This window comes from Dicentrarchus labrax, unplaced genomic scaffold, assembly GCF_905237075.1.
Source record: "Dicentrarchus labrax unplaced genomic scaffold, dlabrax2021, whole genome shotgun sequence".
NCBI classification, from domain to species: Eukaryota; Metazoa; Chordata; class Actinopteri; family Moronidae; genus Dicentrarchus; species Dicentrarchus labrax.
This window is the reverse complement of record NW_026136706.1, coordinates 11,053,432-11,073,513: the sequence shown is the minus strand read 5'-3', so window position 1 is coordinate 11,073,513 and position 20,082 is coordinate 11,053,432. Positions and strand designations below refer to the sequence as shown.

General features: G+C 38.9%; 1 protein-coding gene across 1 annotated transcript in view; it reads left to right on the top strand.

The window, feature by feature from the left end:
• The window catches only part of epha6 (eph receptor A6), a 162,299-nt gene that overhangs the window by 107,608 nt on the left and 34,609 nt on the right, over nt 1-20,082 (top strand). The window lies entirely within an intron of this gene.

Below are 20,082 nucleotides of genomic sequence, written 5' to 3'. Positions count from 1 at the left end.
TGAGAGTCAATAATCAAAAGAAAAAGCAAGAAGAAATGTGACAGATTCTCAGCCAAAGCTTTGCTCACTGGTATAAGTCAGTTTAGATTACAGGCTGAGCAGTAACATCTAAGGTAGCATTGTAAAATTGTCCAGTCAGCAGTCAATGTAATAGAGGCCTTTGCTGAAGGAAGAAAATGAAGGAGAAGGGATGAAGAAAAAAGAACAGATTAACAGGAAGTATCAGGGCCAAAAGACAGCTTTTGTTATGTTAGATCTGTACTCCAGTATGTTGGATTTGAAATTAAACTCTTGACTATGAGGTTAAAGCACTGATTTTCTGTTCACATCATATGAACAGTGTGGGAGTTGTATCAATTTTAACATAGTCCTAATGGTTTGGAGGACAGAAATTAGTTGGATAGCAACCTTTCCTTATAATTTACTTTTTGTATGGCTTTTACCTTTTGACTTTTTTACCACTAAGTGGGGTCTTCAGTAAGTGAAACAACTGCTCTATTGGATTGAGGTCATTTGATTGATTGGTCAGTCAAGAACATCCCACTGTTGGTTGCTTTTGTTGTATATGCAGGATCATTTTCTTAGAAAAAGACTATATCATCGTCATTATTTCGTTCAAACACAACATGCTGGAGTGCAGAACCAAAAGGTATCAAACATATCTCTGTCATAACACTTTACCTTCAACACAAAATAAATCCTACAAATAGATTCACTTTCCTTGGCAGGTGGTTGAGAGTCAATAATCAAAAGAAAAAGCAAGAAGAAATGTGACAGATTCTCAGCCAAAGCTTTGCTCACTGGTATAAGTCAGTTTAGAGAAACTTCTGTAAAGTGACCCTTAGACCTGTGTGGGGGTACACACACTTTTCCCTCTGTGTGTTTATTTCCATTTAGACAACTTATGCATTATTGATTCTCACACCTCACACTATTAACACATTAGAGCCTTCTGATGGCCAGGTGTCTGAATATATTTCTCAAAGTCTCACGGAGAAAGCACATCTATTAGTTGTTGTATGTGTGCGTCGACATTAAATGCCCATCTATTAAACTATTCACCACCATTGTGTGTGTGTGTGTGTGTGTGTGTGTGTGTGTGTGTGTGTGTGTGTGTGTGTGTGTGTGTGTGTGTGTGTGTGTGTGTGTGCAACAGAACCACAGATGGATGACACACATAACTCACACACACATGCTTGGCTGGCAGTAAATCCCCACAGACTACACAGTCCTGTTACCAGAAGGTTTTCCTGTCAAAGTGTCCTTGAGTAAGACAGTCACCCCCTGCCTGGTCACTCATCATAAGTCCGATAAGAATCACTGCAAGATTAATAAAATATTAAGTGAATATCCTTGTAGAGAGCTGCATAGAATAACCATAGAAGCACATGCTGTTGAAGGAAGCTGTGTCAGACTGCTGTTAGGTAATTTTTATTTCATCCTCTGGGATAGAGAGCAATTTTCTTCATCAATGTTTTCACCTCAGCCTTACATTTGTCTATCAAGCACAACAGACTGATTAGAAAATGTTGCAACAACAATTAGTTATCACATCGCACACAGATGCACATTAACTGTTGATTATTTTACCAGTAATACTCAGCTTTTTATTACTGATAGTGTATCAAATTCCAGTATTATATTATGTATGTATCTTAACACATTCATGCATTAACATCAATATAAACATTCTACGACCCACAATGTCAACTCTGATGGTGCTGAATGATGAAAACAGTTATGACTTGTTACTGTAGGCAGTATGTGGTGAGTAAGCAATGACCAACATCACAACATGTTTGTACTATATATTTCAACCAAACTATGTCTTTAAAGTCATATTATTTTCTTGTGAAGTATTTTTATCAATATCTATCTCAAACCAGCCTTGAAAGGTTTCATCTAAATGAGCTTAAAGGAAGCACTGTACAACTCTGAAACGAAACGCGTCCAAGCCAGCTGTCTTGGAATATCTTTAGGGTTTTATCCACCAATAGCCGAGGGACAGAGCAATGTGTTGAGGGGGTTGATGGACAGAAAAAAAAACATGGCATTTGAGAAAGACAGAAGGAGTAAAAGACTGAGGATGACGGTCCCTTGTGTGATTAGAGCCCAGAGAGAAATGAAGCAATAGAGACAGAGGAGATTCGTGGGTTAGAAAGAACAAAGCTGGTCCTGGTATCTACTTTTTTAAGGTGCTCATATCCAGTTTTTTATGCCAATATAATAGTACCATCACCTGAACATATTCCAAAAAATATTTTTTTATGATAGTTTTGCTCTTAACTCTTAACTTAACTAATTTTTTATTATTGCGCACAGGAAACCACTACCACTAACCACTTACCACTACCAAAAACATCGGCTACATCTCTATGCCATGTAAGCACAGAATAAACTGACTCATTGTTGAAGTTAACAGTTTAACAGTAGAAACACTTGCCTGTTTGAGAGTATACGCATGCTTGTATGTAACAATTGACATAGCGAGACAATGAGAATTGTGAATCCCCGAGAGGGAACAGACTTGATAAAAAAAAAAACAATAATATCTATTATTTAACAAAAGTACTGTATCAGCCCAGGAAAATTACACAAACCCTTGCAGAGAACTGGAATGAGTAAACAGAAGAAAGTGCCTGCTTCCCTGAATACACACACACACACACACACACACACACACACACACAATCAGACACAAACCCAGACATTTTCTCTTTCTTGCATCCTATTATTGTTACGACTGTATATTTGCCACTGCGACAAGCCAATTTCCTCAAGGAAATCATTAAAGTTTCATCTTATAAGAAACAGATTTGGGGGGAGGTGGGGATGCAAATATCGGGGCTTAGAGATGGGTCAGGAACATACACAATGGGAAGATGTCAGGTAGAGAGATACAGACAAAAACAGGAGAAGAGGAAGAGAGAGAGAGAGACAGTGTTTTAGATTCAGTGGTGCGTAGCGGTTACCCAGCCCATGTTGTCATTGACAGGAAGTGAAGGGTACATGCCTTCCTCAGACCAGCTTATCCTGCTGACCTCGTGGGGGACAGTGTGCGTATGCATGTATGTGTGTATGTATGTGCAGTCTCTCTCTCCCGTCCCTCCAGGACTGGAATGAATGATGCTCCTAGTGACTTGGTTTCACCCCTGTGAACACGCACACACGCACACACGCACACACGCACACACACACACACACACACACACACACACACACTGAGCAAATGGTAAAGCTGTGGGACCACATGTGTCTGTCTGTCTTGAGAGGGTGCATACTGAATTAACTTCTCTTGTGTCTGTATGTGTGTTTACATATGCAGGAAGGAAATACTTTGGGTCTTGACCAAAGTTTCTCTTTGTGTAGGCCACAGTCAGTATTAATCATTTTTGTGCCCGTATGGCGTATGAATCATAAACAAATGTGTTGGAAGCTGCTCTGCAAGAAAGATGCATTTGTTTAATTCAAATCCAGATCTCTCTTGGGTCATAAATTGATATCAACCAAGATTTAATGATATTCTTATTCTTGGAGCGAAGCATTCAAAAGTGGATATTTTGTCCCAGTGTTAAATTTTATTTATTATAGACTACATTAGAATGTCCTCACAAACCTTGAGAACAATGAAAAGGATCCAAATTGTCCAAACTGAGTAAAAGCTATTTTAGAAAATTTTAATTTTTAATCTAACCAGGTTAGACAACAAGTGTAATCTGGATCAGTGATACAATAAAATGTAATAAAAAAACAACTGAAACATATCCATCTTATCAGAAGTAGCTGGACCAGATTCGATATTTAATTAAATGACAAAATTAGAATAATATATCTGTATAACTGCTTGTGTGTATGTCATTATTCAGCTTTGTTGACATTTACAATATAGACAGAAGAAATCTTGTGAAGTTGAACCAGAAGTCTGGACACACACACAAATGCATAGAAATGTATAAATAAATTTAACAGTATATTACTGTATTACTAAATTGGCTTTTATATTATCATGACAATGTGTCCCTCTCCATCACACATGGAGGTAGATGGACGCTATCAGTCAGAGTAGGCAATCCACTGTGTGCATATGTTTGAACCAGTGTGTGGTCTGCACTCTCCTCTTTCCCAGAAGACTGTGGGGAATCAGCTCAGTGGTGGCACCTCTAAATGACTAACTCCCTGAAGACAGTTTCACCTCTTCAATCCACTCCCCATTGAGAAACAAAGTTCTGAATCCAGTATTTTGCAGTTTTATCCTTACATGGATACATTTTCTACCATCTACACAGAGCACTTTGTTTAATTACCACTGGGATGGTGCTACCGCCCCAAAATAGCTGACATTGCTGCCTCCCTTTGAGCCCTCCAGCTCAACTTCAGGCTTTTGATTCAAATTATTCTTGTATAATGACTGTAAAATAAGGTTCAACAAGTTTTTCTCCCTCACGTCAGTCCATTGGATTCTCTCTGACTTTAATTTTTTTACACTGATAAAACACCTTGTACCTACCTGACATAATCTTTCTGAAATCACCTTCAACATTGCATAGTCGCTACATTCAATACACAACAGTAACAAACGTCAATGCATCCTAACAGATTCTACTCTTACTCACAGCACCATATTGATGTGGTATTTACAGAAAATCAAAGAAATGTACAGGAGCTGTTTTAGTCAATTGGTATGTATATAAGTATATTGATATCATTGGAAGAGACAGCCAATTACTGTGGGATTAGTACACAGTACGAGTTCCACTTTCGCTATGAATACTTCCAAACAACACCTGCACCTGTACAGTTAATTTTGATAGACACTTAGGAAGATTCTCACATTGCCCGTAGGAGTCTGATTTGTCCTTTTACAACTTCACAGATGTAGGACAAGGACACGGTAAATAGGACATACAGTAGGTTACAGGCTGATGCAACCCGCTGAACAAGGCAGAAAGTGAGGAAAGCATCCAACACAGGATATTAGATGTAACACACAGCCTTGTCAAGGCTTTGCATCTTGTATTGACTGTCCTAAGCACAATATACCTAAATGATAATAGGTGACCTGTTGTGAGAATAGGGAAATAAAGTACCAAGTACCAATAAAGTACCATCCAGTCTTTTCTGTAGCCACTTGTGTGTGCATTTATGTATGAGTTATTGTATTTTTCATGAACAGCACCTGAGTGTATAGCCTAATTACATTTCCTTTTTTCATATGGTTATCCATGCTAGAAGGCAAATCAAACCGCCACTGTTACCTGTGGGGATTTAGCTGCGATATTGTGCCTTGAAGATTAGCTTTTCTTCTCTGGTTGTTTAAATATGAGAGTTAAAGCTCAGCTTATTGATCTGGGAGTTTGGGCTGGAGTGTGTGCAGCTTTACTGCATTCCCTTATATTTTACTTCATCTTGTCCTTTTGTGCCCAAGTGAGGTGTTGCAGGGCTAGGATGCAGTCTTGCATCATGTTATAAATATATATTGATGCATGGTATTATTGTACATGTATGTATGCGCATACATTCATCAAAGCTAAAAGCATAAAGTCACACATACAATAACAGAATAGCAGTTTATTTCAGATACAGAACTTGAGCTGAGTGAATGCTCTCCTTTCCTCTTTGTTGTTCAATCATCACTATCTCACCACACATACACACATGCATGTACACACATTCACAGAGAACTTCTGTGCAACAAATGAAGGCAATGATGTGGAGTCAAGAAGTGTGATATATATTCAGAGAGAAAGGAAGAAAACGCGTGTGTGTATATGTGTGTGCGTCTGCGTGTGCGTGCATGTGAGTGTATGAGTGTATGAGTGTGTGCATCAGCACTTCTTGGCCAGCTGATTCGCTCCCATCTGAGATCCTGACTGAGGATTATAAAACCAATCAGCAGACGGTGATTGCTGCAGCCAGCCTGTGATTGGATCACAACCCAGCCTCTGCCATCAGCTCTGCAAAGAGAAAGAATGCGAGGAGAGGAGAACGAGACGCAAGGAACGAAAGAAATGAGAAAAGAGATAAATAAAAAAGCCTAGTGGTCAATGGAAGAGAAACAGAGAGGATGAGAGGGATAGAGAGAGAACATAAGATCAAGATCATAAGATCTTATTTCCCTTCAGCCTTTGCTCTCCAAGTCATATTTAATACCACCAGCATACACAACAGATTTACTCCATGTGTAGCCTATGATGGTTACTTATCATGTGGACTTCTTCCCGCTTTAGTGAAAAAATTATCTATTATACCCAAATAGTACACGGTTGTGCTCTACATCCTAAATCAATTGTGCAGGGATACCACAGCATACTCTATGTCCTTTTTATGTAGCATGTTAAATAATAAGACTAACTTAACGTAAAATAATACAGTTCATTAAAGGCCCATGTCTGAGAGACGTTTTGAGTGACATTAAGTTATGAGGTCACGTCCTTTCATTCATGTATTTGTCCTTGTTTACAGCTGATATAATGCAGGGATGGTATTGTAGTTTGGTAGTGGGCGCTCCTGTCTCACAGCAACAAGGTCTTAGGCTTTAATATAAGCATTTGCATTTTCTTCTCCTCACCTCAGTCCAAAAACAAAGATCAGATGAACTGATCGGTTACCCCCAGGTGAGTATGTGACTGTGTTGGTCTGTATCTCAGTGCCACAATAGACTGGAGACTTGTCCAGCTTATTTCCTCTCCTTTCATCTAATGCACTCTGGGACACACGCCAGCTCAGTGGTAGTAAGTTAATAGAACTATAGTTGTGACCAACCACAGTCTTCTAGGGAAGTGGGCAGAGAAAAAGCTACCATGAAGAAATGGATGTGGAAAAGATCTCGGTCATCTACCAGTTACACTGTTCAGACATAATGAGATTACCAGGTCCTATTATAGGAGAGAGCAATAACAACATGATTAAACTAATTGGCTCAACCTGGGAAGAGATACAGGTAATTGGAGGAAACACAGAAAAAACACTCCTGTCCTTATTTTTTATTTATCCTTGTCTGTTTATGATCACATATGTAAGGCTTTTATTATGAAGCAGCAACAGGGATAGTCAGTGTAGTCTCTGTGATTAAAATTGTACCGTTTTGCTTCATACAGATTTGAACATTTTCTGGCACCTTTTAGTTCTGTTTTTGAGTTCTCCATCTTTCTGCACTTGTTGCTGTTTCTGCAAATGTCAAGCCCTCAACACTTCATCAAGATAAGTCTAAAGTTGTACTGTGCTATTCACAATGTGTGAAAAGCCATATCAAAGGGTTTGTTCAAAGTTGTTTTCAGTACAGTATATATATATATATGTGTGTGTGTATACCTCTACATGGCAGGAATTCAACAATAGTAAATATTCTACCGTGGTGGGATTTTACTCTGGACAACTGGGCAGCAGATTGCATGAGTTTTCACTGAGATGGTAGAAAAGGTGGCTCAACTTACACTGTCAAATATGTACTGATGTCTTTGTGCCACATGCACTGTAGATAAGCAGCATGGTTTAACCAATATGGGAAGACTAACTGTATACTGATAATCAGTACTTACTTGTAACAATATATTTTGTTTGAGAAATAAATAAATATTTTTTAATATAATTTATCTTCAATCTTATTATTTCTTTATTTTAGAGAGAAAATCATATCATGAACCTAGTATCATGAATGGGTTTGTGAGTTGAGAGTATCCGTAATATCCATTTTTATCTAATAATCAATGTATAGAAATGAATACTTGAAATAAAAGAAAATATTAAGTTGTTTAATTGTATGGAGTTTCATATGGCTGTGTGGCATGGGTCAAATTTTCATTAATATGTAATCAAAGAAATTACAAGTGGTAAACAATTAGCATTATAATATTATTATTTATACAAGAGTGAGAATAACATGCAGAAAAAGGGCTCATGTATGTTTATTATAGTTTGCACTGTACATAATAGGATGAGTGTTTGTGTGTGTCTGTGTAGACGTAATGAATGTGTGCATCTGCGATATGATGTTAGCAGGTGTTTGCTCACTGTGTTTGTTGGCAGGTTTGTTTAGCTGGCTTCCCATGGGGCTTAATGTGACCTGGGGCATCTGTTGCCCCCTGCCCATTTTCTGCCCTTCAGCCCCCTCTTTTATCTTTGCCCATGACCTGCTGCTACCACACACACACACACACACACACACACACACACACACACACACACACACACACACACACACATACATACATAAACTCTGACTAGCTCAGTTTGGGCTTGTAGAGAAAAACAACAGATGTGGAGTCAAACAATGAGAATACAAAAGGTGATTGCCATGTTGTAGGTGCACCGTAAATACTAACTATCTGAACTTTGGCATATCTGCATTTTGCATTTAAGTAGAAAGGGTGGAGGTACTTTAGGCTGTTATAGATACACTTTTGAGGAGGGCAGGGAGAAAGGGAGAGGTGATAAGGGCTAGAAGACGTGAAAATGAGGTGAAAGGGGGCATATTAGCACAGCTGGGCCCAGTAGGGACATCTGTACTAATGTTGGCCTTGTATTTGTTTATTTGTATTCAGGTTACAGCATACAAAAACTCACCTGTTTAATATGGGTAACAGATAGGGTGGGCTAGGGACAAAGTCATACAGTTAACACAAACTTTAGGGACACACATAAAGGATTAGTGTGAATTACTTGTGAGATCGGTGATGAACTCCCAAGTAATTGATATTCTTTAGTGCAATATAAAATTGCCCCAAGGCTTATCTTTTGTCATGGCATTGCAGGTTCTGACACTAGTGAAAAGAATGATTCAAAAAAAGGTAATTTGTTCAGAAACAGAGCTGCATTTGTTTGAGGAGTTTGCTATACAGGATAAATCCCATTTATTAGGATTAACCACTCACACTGATCTATTGTGTTTGAATAAGCTGTTCTCTATTGAAGGTATGGGAGGGCTGCAATAACATACCCACAGTGACAATGCTAACATGCTTTACCAGATGTAATACCATGGTCACCGTCTTTGTTAAGCATGTTAGTTAGCTAACATTTGCTAACTACGTTGATGGAAATGTTTTTGCAGGTATTTGGTCACATTTAAAAAACTGGAAGTTTAAAAGTTTAATAGTTTAAAACAATCTTTGGCCAAGGTGTTTTGTTTCTTCAGTGATGTTTGAGGTGCCTGTTATGTTTTTTGTATGTTTCGTCACGGCACACCAGTCACTTTAATTACAATGGATTCATGCATGTGTTTCGAATTTAGTTCATTTTGCCATAGACATTGGTGTTAATTCATGTATCTGCCACGTTGGATCTGCTCCAAACTTTAATTGGTTCTTCATTGGCCCATGCTACACCACTCTACCAAGTTCTATGAAAATTGGGCCAGTAGTTTATCCGTAATCCTGCTGAAAGACAAACAAGCAGCACTGAAAACATAAGCTCTTTGGTAGAGTTAATGAAAATTTGACCTTATGATGGCACTAGACAAAAACTCCGGGGGCCACCAAATTTATTACAATGAATCTTGGACGGCAAATGAATGTCTGCACCAAATTTCATGCCAATCCATCCTATAGCTGTTTTCAGTCTGGACCAAAGTGGTGAACCAACGTGTCGACAATGCCAACCCTAGAGCCATGTCGCTATAAGTTATCAGTTTGTGTTGTTATTGACCCAGAGATCTCACAGTGTGTGTGTGCGTGTGTAAGATCAAAATTAGTAAACTCAGTGCTGATCAATACAGATCAATCAAGTACAGAACTAGAGTAGATAATAAATCTCTATCACTAGAAATAAGCTTGTAATGTCATTTAGCAGACAGTGGCTGGGTCTGGATTTTGGAAAGATCTTGGTGCCTTTTTGCTTTAAGTTTTGAAGGCCATCACTGAGCTGGCCACATGTACAGTGTTGTGTGTGGCCATATATACAGTACGTTCAAGCCAGCTCCTCGGAGTCCTCCAGACATACAGTAAGTCACCTATTCACCAGTCAGTGTTAAGAATAGCTTTTCCCCAGGATTGCTATTCAGCAGTGTTCAGAGCAGGTGGGGAGTTTGAAGGAAAAGAGATTAGCTATTTCTACTCCACAAAATGATTTATGCCCAGACTTTTATCAGGAAGCTTCTTCCCCCCTGCAAAGATCATTTCCCCTGACTTCACCTCACAACGGGAACTATTTTAAGCATTGGCTCATTAATACAGAGTGATTGGATTCATTGTTCTGCAATCCTGATGGATGTTCTCTGAAGTTTTCTCTCTCTCAACTCCCACCTCAATCCCCTCTTCAATCTTCGGGTTGAATTTCCTCCCAAGAATGCAGCCCCATTGTCTACTGAACGTTAGATAAATCAGTTGCCAATGCCTTTTGTGGCTTCAGTTCATTTAAATGAAATTGCATTAGCCTCACTCCATCAAACAATTCATAATGACAGCAGTTCTAACTTAAATCTCTGTAGACCTTTATACATTTTAACAACCACTGAAGACACATTCAGCTTAAGATCTCACAGTTTATACTCCATTTCCACAGTGTATTCAAATATATTCAGAGTGAGACATCAGACTGGTTGACAAGCTTTCTTTTATCAAGCTTACTCTGCCTCTTTTTGTGAAACACATCATGTACACGACTACAGTCACCACTCATTTGTTCGTATGGCCTTCTCATGTCAGACCGTTTTTATTAAACTGAATCTGTAGCAGTCACATTAGTCTTTTACTGCACTGTCCTCACTATGCCAATGTGCCTCTTTGAGCTGTAATTTGTTAATATTGATTAATCCAACCATTTTCTATGTCTTATGCTGACTGGTACGTGGACATGCCGGCAGTACATTTGTACAAATTTAAGGTACTTGTACTTCATTCAAGTGTTTTATTTATTTATTTATTTCTATTTCTACTCTACTACATTTTAGGGGTAAATGTTGTACTTATTTGTAGTTATTTGACAGCTTTAATTAATAGTTACTGTGCAAATTAGGATATTTGCAAACATACGAAGAGCTTATAAAATGTGTTATAAATTAAACTACCCAACAGTGTATACAAGTACAGCTGGAATGATTAGTCAATTAATCAATTGATTTAATTGGTGACTATTACATTTTTTGGAGTAATTTTACGGATGATTTGCTGATTATCCGTTAAACATTTTTAATCATTTATTTTTAATGATATTGAAGTTTGGACTATTGGTTGGACAAAACAAGCACTGTGAAGGTGTCACTTTGGGTTATGGGTAATTACTACTAACTACTTTTTTGGACTGTTTACAAACCAAACAATCAATTGATTTAGAAAATGATCAGCAGAATAATCTGTAATAAAGATAATCATTAGTTGCAGTCCCACATCAAGCAACTACAATGATATAATCCTGTTTTTACATGAAAGCATGACTAATAAACTAGTGTGTGTGTGTGTGTGTGTGTGTGTGTGTGTGTGTGTGTGTGTGTATACACTAGTTATTAGTTATTAGTTATTAGTTATTAGTAGTCACAGTGGACTACTTTTACTTTTAATACTTGAATTACATTTTTCTAATTATACTTATAAGGAACATTTTCAATGCAGGACTTTTACTTCTAACAGAGTGTTTTTACAGTGTCGTATTGGATCTTTTACTTAAGTAAAGGATCTAAATACTTCCTCTACCGCTGCAGGCCAGGTAATAAAATCTGTTGTGTAGTCAGCCAATGTAATGTGCCACACTAACAAAAGAAAAAGATTAACAGGAAGTGAAAACATTGCTGCAAAATGGCATTTTCTTTGTTCCATAGAAAAGGTGAAACTGTGACCTTTTACACGTTTGTAGAAGTTTGCAAGTGATTGGCCCAAACAAGGACTGCATTAGTCTTTACACATTTATTCTCACCTTGTGCATTATGAGTGCTTTTAAAGTGCATGCTGACTTCTATATTCAAGCAAGTCTTCATGACCCATTCACACAGCATTGTATCAATTATGTGGGCTATTTTAACTCCAGGATGATTGACTTTGACAGCAGGATTGTGTATGGATGGCTCTGCTTGAAATTAGCTCTATAGGAAAGAGCATTTTGCCACTCTGCCTGCTGTGTGTTCTGCTGCAGTAAGTCTGCTCTGGGTGCTATAGGAAGGTCGACTACTATTTATACTGTACCTCCACTGCAGTGGCACTCCTCTCCCTCTGCACTCCTATTCAGTGAGGAGACAAGAAGAGGGATTTTGAAGCTACTAAAAGTTTTTATTCTGTTCAAATATGCAGGGCTTATGTGTAACAGTGTTTTCTTTTTCACCACAACTTTTGTTCCTATATTAAGCTTTTGTCTTAATTAAAAGTTAATTTGTATACTGAAACCCATAATCATGATCATCAAAACCATCACTGTTATTGCCATCACCATCATCCTCATTGTGAAATCCTAATTAAATGTCTCAGTAGAATTCATTCAAGTCAAAAACAAGGCAAATGGTATGGTTTCGTGCTGTAAAAAAAAGATTTTCCGCTATGTATGTTATGTAAGACTTTACAAAGTCAGCAAACAGACTTAATGTGTTCTCAATCAACTGATGGTGTTGAAATGCTTCCTCACAACACCTAATTGATGGTTGTATGTCATGATTATCTGAAGAATACTGCTTGTTTTTGCCATTTTGCATTAGCGAACAACAACAATAGGGTATTTGTCTGATGGACAGGCAATGGGTCGGCTGGACGGTGCATTTTAGAGACACCCCATGCTAGAGTACAATGAGGCACAGCCTGTTTGGGAATGATTCAAACAGATCATTGCAGATTTCTAAGAGATTTTTTATTGTTTCCCCACATTCAAACAGTAATTAGAATTTTAAATAAGTGATGTTGTGTGGTTATCAATTATTTAATAAATGTGTAATAAAACAAGCTCCATCATATTAGATGAGACAAGTTGTCTAAAATATTATATTGCAAATGTAATATTTGTTTATGTTTATCTGTTTACAATAAACTGGTGAGAATGACAACTCTTCTACCAGGTTTTTATCCTAACCTATGTGAGAACAATTATGCGCATCGACATCTATGTCTGCCCATATCTGTGTCACTTTCCAATACTGAATGCTTGGTTTCAACCATAATGAAGCTTTTATGTAGCAGTATGAGAAGTGGACAGGGTGTTAAGGACAGGGACCGGCAGGGAAATCAGCTGTCAGCGGCCAGATACTTCCGTTCTTCTCATTAATTACTTTTGGGGAAAGAGAGGTGGAGGCCAAATGAGTATTGATTGTGGTGAACCAGTATAGGGCCGGTTTCACTGGCCTTTCCCACACGTCATTGCTTCTCCACATCCCCATTAAGTGGGAACAAGAGGGATCAGTGGCAAGCTGGGACCCTATTAAAGACGGGACCTCAAGAGTGTCAGACAGGCTAGCTAGCACACAAACCTCCTCTATGAGACAGTAGACAACGCTTCTTGTTTTTTTGCTTTTGCTTTGTATCTGCCTGTCTGTCTTATATTGGAAGACAAAGGTTTAAATGTAACAGACTGCTTGCAAGTCAAAGATCATCCAAAGTCAGACTGTCTCACAATGTTTCTTGAATGTTTCTTCTTTCTCTTTCTTCACTCACTCTTATTTTTTTCAGTCTCCACTCTCCTACCACAACTCAAAGAAATCCACAGAAAGAAGGTGGATATAACTCCCAGAACAGTCTCTTTCCTTTCTTCTTTTCCACTCCGCCTCTCCGATTCTTGCTTTTGTTGCGTGACTGATGATTTTAATTACCTGTTAACTCCCTATACTCAGCAGATACACATGATAAATGGTCCGGGTGACTGTTGTAGCCACCATCTGGATGGGGCAAAGGAGTCTAAGTAGCTTTTCTCCACTGTCATACTAAAGACAGCTACCACAGCAGGGGGAGATTGCAGGTGTACCGAGGGAGAACAAGAAACTGTCCCAGTTTAGATCCGGTTGACAGCTATTTAGTGTCATAGGGGTCACATCCATTTTTCCTCACTGAGACTGCAGGCAGCAACAATATGCCTCTAGAAAAAGAAGCCCATATCGCCACAGTGGGAAGAGAGATTGCTGTAGATGATTGGCCAGCAAATTGCAGCACTTTATATGGAGATTGTTGTGAAGGAGATTGAGGAAGGAATGTGGAGCTACACATGGTACGCACGTACAGTGGATTCAGAAGGAGGCATTATGTACCTATGCACAGATGTTATTCAGTGACCAGCATCATCTTTGAAGACCAAATCTGAAGCTCCTAAAAGTTCTTAAAGCAAACGTATTACAATAGCGGAAGTTTTGAAGAAATATTGATATTGGTGAAATGGTCAGTCATGATGCAAAATGGTGATTCAGAGTGTCAGAAATATTCACTCTATGCTTACCATAGAGTAAACTATTGAGTGTTTATTATGTAGGACAGTGAATGAATGAATTAGGGAGTGGTTCATGTTCGGATAAGTCTTTGTGTGTGTTTGGGCAAAGCTGTGCTTAAAGCTAGGGTAGGTAATGTATTTCAGAGGTAATTTTGGTAAATTTGTTGACATTCTCTTCACACCCCAATATCAATTGATAAATCAATGATAGGTCCAAATAGGGATGAAACAGTTCAAGTTAAAAAATCTGAACCATTCAGTTCGCTGGTGTCTATGTATTGTTCAGTTCGTTTAAAATAAGGTAACATTGTGTTTTGCACTATTGCTTCAGGAAAGCATCTCTCAATCTCAGTAAGTATCCAAGATCAATTAACTAGTGGACAATCACTCCTCGCTCTGTCCCTCCTGTACAGATTAGTGACAATCACACTGATCTGCAGAGAAACAGAGAGACAGACGTTCTCTGTCGCAGATACGGTGGATATATTATAAGCACGGACCAGATAAAACAAGAGTGAATAGCAGCAAACACATCAGCTGGTGCCATTCACTGCCACGTTGGTTTAGATCGTTTTGATTAACAGCGAGTCTCCTCCACACATGGCTCACCGGCTGTTGTAAGAATCGTGGGTGAAATAATCCCAAACGACAGGGAGAGAGGGGCAGGCCATACGTTATGTAGTTTAACTAATTCTTGACAAACAGTTTACTGTCAGCCTATTTTGTACAGTTGGTTGGTTTTTACTTCTGTTTTTTGTCACATGTTAATTAGTCAGTTCTCGATGTTCTCTCAGGCTAGCTGCTTCCCGCTGCTTCCATTTTTTATGGTAAGCTAAGGTAATTACCTGCTGTCTCTAGCTCCATACTTAAGACATTTGAGTGGTATCATCCTTCTCATGAAAGAAGAAAATGTCAAAGTGCTCCTTAAACATATACCTTGACAGTCCAACAATCAGACACTGGGGGATTTAATTCTAGGGTGGATTACACAGAGGTCAATGCTGATGAGGAAAGAATTTTAATTATGCTGTGCTTGATTGAGTTGATCAGACCAGTCACTTATTTAAGTTGGATATCAACTCTCTATAATTAGAACCAACAGTTTATTTGACTGTTGTTGGGTCTCTGTGGTGTGGATTGTGTGTTTCTCTGGCAGAGAGCAGATGACCCACAGTGTAATGGGAATGACCTCCAGCATTAATGAAGGGTAATGATGATAGTTCCCAAAGCAGACCCCATGTCACTTCAGTTTTGTCTTGTGGTTTGTAAAAGCAGCACACACAAAACCAAAGTCACAAACACACACAGTCACACACAGACATTACAGATTCTACAAATGTGACACTGCTCCAGCTGATTACTTGAGGTCCCAGTGGTAACGTTGGAGACAGCTTCAATTCATTCATTCATTCCCTTAGTTCCCTGAAGCAACTGTGAAGTGCTTCTGAAGCACGCCATGTACTTGTCGATGGCAGACAGTGCTCGGAATTGAGTCAGATGGTATTGAACTGAACTAATTAGAATCCAATCCAATCAAATTCAGGTGAATTGATTATTTGTATGTTTGTGCAGCTTGTGTGCTCGGGTTTGTTCCCATACATCTTTTAATTCTATTCACCCATGAAGACGCATGCTGAAAGACCAATTTCGGTCGGCCGCGAGACAAACACAACCATCCACCTAGAAAGGAGACAGACATATCAATATGACAGTTGTAAACAAGAGCACCTATATTGTGTATGTGTGTTTCTTTCTCACTCTGTCTCCCTATCGGCTGTGAATCAGTAGAGTGTTAGGACATCGTTTAAGCTCTCGCACAGCATCAATACTGGCTCTATTGATTTTTTCAAACAGTTAATGGAAGCCTTTAGGGCAGGAAAGCTAATTAAAATCATATGCAGGTCAAGCTCATTTAAAGACTCCCCATTAGTTTATGTTGAGCTTAACCACGCTTGACTGGAAAATCCATCCATCGGGCATCGTAATTGACTGGTGTTTCTAATGGCTTTCCAATGGTGCTGCATCTCAGAGAAAGAGTGTGAGTTCCTCTGGCAGATTTCATGCTGCAGCTCTAATAACCCGCATACAGAATCATTAAAGACGGCCGCATTGTGTCCTGTGTCCTCAAAGTATCTTGGAGACAGTGATGTGTTTCATACTCCACTCTTTGGAAATTAACAGTGTGCACCCAGTGTGCACCCACTGTGCACACAGAGGCAGACTGTGTGTTTCAACTCTGTGTAAAATGATGTCTAAGTGAAATTATTGTGATGTAAGAATGATGGAACTACATGATGTCTATGCTTCAGTGTCATGGCTCTTCAATGATTGTTTCCACGGAAGATGTATGATCTAAAAATTTATTTTACAGTCAGTTCAGGTTTAGGACTTCTTGTCCTCAAACCCTAATTATATAAACATCTATTGCAATACATCTAGACCACTGGTTCTCAAACTGTGCTGCCACTTATGGTACATGGAGTTAATCTCTGAAATATATGTTTCTTGAACTTGAAATCTGCCTCCTGCGTTAGATGTCCGTAGCTGAATAGGATCAGCCTACACTACTGAATTTTACCATTGGTCATAATGGTGCTACTTGGAGAGCCTAATATTTTTTGAGGTGTTATGTAGTGCAAAAAGTTTTAGAAACACAGATCTAGACAACATTGACTAACTCATACATTTTCAAAAGACCCAGGGCTAATACTATATTCAATGTACATCTATCTATATTCTAGTCTAAAAGCATAGCGCACTCCTATCCATTGTGTAAAATCCGGCATGCATCATCACATAACCTTACATCCACAATGTGAACTCAGCAACTTAAAAAAAACAGCCAGAGGTGAAATTAAGGAGAATTGAACTGGACAACATGATCAGGTGTGTAACAAGGACTTTCTTTTTTCAGCATCTCTTAGTAAAGAATATAGCCCCTAGATGAAAACAAAAATATACTGCGTTGTTTTTAGGTTTGTGAAATGGCTCAATTAGACCAACTGTGGGTTTTGTATGATTGCTGTGGGAAGGAATTTCTGTGTGTTGTGTCATGATGAGTTCCGTCTTGACGTGCAAGCAGAGCTGCCACATTTCTGCCGGCTATTATTTTCTGCCAGCCAGACAGTCATCCTGCTTCTCCAACAAACATACTGCTCTAGACTATTTGTGTGCGCACACGTTTTGTGTGCATGTGCCTCCTGCAAACTGTGTTTCCTCATTTGTTTGCACAACTTGTGTGAGTGTGCATTTTGCAGTGCCTTGCGGTGGGAGGCTGATTTGAATCTGTGAGTCAGAGGGAGATTGTATTTAGGCTGTGTTTATTGTTCCCTATCAGAGGCCAATATGCTAACAGCAGATGCCAGCCATCTTGCTGTGTCTTAGTTTGATGCCTCCACTGCATGACTCTAGCCGCAAACCACATCTCTCTGCCGCCACTGTTGTACCCAGCTGGCATAAGCAGAGTAGGAAACCCTGCAACGTCGCAGCTTCAACAGAGTGGTTCATTAGACAGAGTTAGATCAGATAAAATCCCCCTGAGATGAATTTTCTCTGCCACTGAGGACAGACAGAGCAGAGGATATGAGCACGCTCTGAGTAAAATGGTCATATGAGAGGTTATATGTAATAATAACGCCTAATAAGATGTCAGCGGCGTTGGCTTATTGTGTTGCTGGAAGAAAGAGGGTTTATTTTCTACTCCAGTTGCTCCATAATTTCTATTTAAGATAAAAAAAAATGCACACACACATGCACTCACATACAATAAACCCCAACATGTATGCATACACGCACCCTGCCCTTTGAGCTTGCTGATTATGTTAATATTATTAGCTGTTTTCACTCACGCATGATATTATGTTGTTCTGTTTTTGCTAGCATTTCAGACTACCTACCACATTTTAAATGGTTATTAAGATGAAGGTTATTAAGGAGAAGCCAAGCATTAAAATGCATTTAAAGTAAAAGTGACTGTTGCTCTTTACTAGATGCTGAACAGTACAACTAACCCCTCCAGCCCTATTTCAACGGTCACCAAGTTTTGATCCAGTTAAAATTATTGAGTTGTTGGCTGCTCGATTAGTTGAACATTTTAGTCATTTGTAATCATGAGTTGGTGACGTAAAAAATAGCCGACATGTTTGTGAATCATTTCCATGAAATGAGCGTTGTTTTTAGAGCTATCCCTCTTTTGATTCACTTCTTTTTACATTAACAACTACAATATAATGCCATTTTGATTAGCTGAATGTTGCTCTTATCATATTAGAACCACAGCACCATGGGAGGCAACTAATATCTGTCTTTTAAATACTCAACTCTTTGTAGCTCAACTTTAATCCAGAGAATTTGAGCCTTTCTGCTCTCCTTCTGCTAAATGCTGTTTTAAAATCAATCTCCATCCCTTCCATTCCATTTCCAACCAAGTATGAACTCTTATCCTTTTTTCTTCTCTTGCTCCCTAATATGCTGATAATTAATTTCTCCCAACTGAGCGTGGAGGGAGATTTGGAGAAGGAGGTACATGGTTTAAACTCCAACCATGTATGAGGTTTTGAAGAGATAAAGCAGATCGAACGGATGGAGAGTGATTGGACAGAAAGAGGCAGGTGGGGATGAAAAGAGAGAAGCAAGATAAAGGGGGATGAAAGAAACAGAGGTGTTCACTTTTAGCTCCTTCTTTAGCAGTAGGTCTCTGGCTAACAAGCTCAGCCCCCTACAGCCCACAGCTCTCATCTTATCCAGCCCCCAAACCCTAACCCCAAGACTCTTCCCCACAACCCCCAAACCCTAAACCTCCATCCTCAATCCCCTTGTGAACCCAAAGCTTCTCCTAATACCCAGCCTCAGACAAAATGAAGACTACAAACAGCTTCCCCAGGCACGCTACTGTAGAATAATTGAAAGAAAAATAGTGTCAGTGTCATCATTTCACTTTGAATACACATGAGAATAACAGGCCTACATTTTATGTCCACATAATGAGTCAGCTCTGTAACTTTGGATGATATAATATATAATAATGACTCTCTGGGCAGTTACATCTGCTGACCTCTCTTGGGAGCTCAGTGCAATTATTTACCCAGCAGAAATTCATAGAGCAAAGCTAATGCAATTCTGTCCAAGAAAAGAAGATGTAGCTTTTCTCAACTTAATTTCAATTAAAACAAAATCATCTAATGGGTGAAGGAAATAGCTCTGTGAAAAAAATTTACCCTCCAACCTGAAAACTAAAGCCTATTTTGAAATAGACTAATTGAGTGTGAGCATGGATTCAAGATGATTATCGCTGACAATATGGACATACGTCTACTGTGTGTTTCAGCCATTGGATTTATTTTTGTACAATACACCTTTATTGTGTTCTGGAAACTCCTCAATCAGTATTCAGTGCACATTATTCTCAAACTGACTGTTTGCTGAGGTCAACTGGTTCTCCTACTCAACAAGACTTGAGTCCACAGCCACGCTAGCAGCTCTGTGAGTCTGTAGTTAGGCTAAAGGGTAACATCAGCACCCAACATGGTTAAAGTACCAATGTCAGCAAGCTGATATTTAAAAAGTAATGTTGAATACAGTCATCATCTTATTGTAGCTTAGCATATTAGCATGCTAACACATGTTAAATGGCACAAAGTACACCTGAGGTTAAAGGGAATGTCATTGGTTTTATAGGTATCTGCTTCTAAACCAAAGTATTGGACAATAACACTGCATTAAAGGTCCAGTGTGTAACATTTAGGAGGATCTATTGGCAGA